Here is a 1,885-nt window from a genome sequence, read left to right on the forward strand (position 1 = left end):
ATTTTAATACAAATTAAACTATTTTATATGTATTTTTGTATATATATTTTTATGCAAATATGCGTTATTATATTGGTATTTTGCGTCTTTATTTTCATACAAATTTACATTATTTTATTGATATTCTGTATATTTATTTTGATACGATTTAACTTTATTCTATGTGTATTTTGTATATATATATATATATATATATATATATATATATATATATATATATATATATATATATATATATATATATATATATATATATATATATATATATATATATATATATATTTTTTTTTTTTTTTATACATATTTACATTATTTAATGTTTATTTTGTATATATATTTTATCCAGATTTACGTTATTTTATGTGTATTTGTTTATATATTTTTATACAAATTTACATTATTTTATGTGTATTTTGTATATGTATTTCAATACAAATTTGCCTAATTTTATGTGTATTTTGCATATATATTTTCAAACAAATTTAAATTATTTATTGTGTTTTTTTATATATATTTTTATACAAATTTTAGTTATTTTATTTGTATTTTGTATATATATTTTCCTACAAATATACATTATTTTATTGGAATTTTGTTTATTTATTTTGATACGAATTTACATTATTTTATGTGTATTTTGTATATATATTTTTCTACGTATTTAAATTATTTTATGTGTATTTTGTGTATACATTTTCATAAAAATTTACGTTATTGTATTGTGTGTATTCGTATATATACCAATTCATGTTATTTTATGTGTGTATGTATATATATTTTCATAGAAATTTATATTATTTTATGTGTATTTTTACATATATTTCATTACAAATTTACCTTATTTTATGTTTATTTTCTTTATTTATTTCATTCAATTTTAAATTATTTTATATGTTTATTTGTATTTGTATTTAGGTTATTTTTTGTGTATTTTCTATATATATTTTCATCCAAAATTACATTATTTTATTGGTATTTTCTTAATTTAACTCGATACGAATTTAGATTATTTCATAGGTATTTTGTATACATTTTTTTATACTTATTTACATTATGTATTGTGTGTTTTGTATATATTTTTTAATGCAAATTTATTTTATGTGCATTTTTATACATATATTTTTATAGAAATTTGCGTTATTTTATGTGTATTTTGTATATGTTTTCTCATAAAAATTTACATTTTTTTATTGGTATTTTGTTTATTTGTTTTGGTACGAATTACATGATTATATGTGTATTTTGAACATATTTTTTTATACGTATTTCCATTATTTAATGTGTATTTTGTTTATACATTTTTATATAAAATTTACGTAATTATATGTGTATTTTTAAAAATATTTTGATAGAAATTTACTTTAATTTATGTATTTTGTATATATATTTTATTTTAATTAAGCTAATTTTGTGTGTATTTTGTATATCTATTTTCATTCAAATTAAATTACTTCTGTGTATTTTTGTATATAGTTTTATATAAATTTACGTTATTTTATGTGCATTTCGTATATTTATATTTATACAAATACACATTCTTTTATTGGTATTTTGTTTATTTATATTTATACGAATTTACATTATTTATGTGTATTTTGTTAAAAAAAATTATACGTTTTTACTTAATATTATGTATTTTTTATATATGTATTTTTATAGAAATCTAGGTTATTTTATGTGTATTCGTATATATATTTTGAAACAAATTTACATTATTTTATCTGTATTTTGCATATGTATTTCAATTCAAATTTAAGTTATTGTATGTGCATTTTGTATATTTATTTTAATACAAATTCAAATATGTTATGTGTATTTTGGTATCCATAATTTTATAAAAAAAAGCGTTATTTTATAGGTATTTTGCATCTTAATTTTCATACAA

This window comes from Eriocheir sinensis, unplaced genomic scaffold, assembly GCF_024679095.1.
Source record: "Eriocheir sinensis breed Jianghai 21 unplaced genomic scaffold, ASM2467909v1 Scaffold292, whole genome shotgun sequence".
NCBI lineage: Eukaryota > Metazoa > Arthropoda > Malacostraca > Decapoda > Varunidae > Eriocheir > Eriocheir sinensis.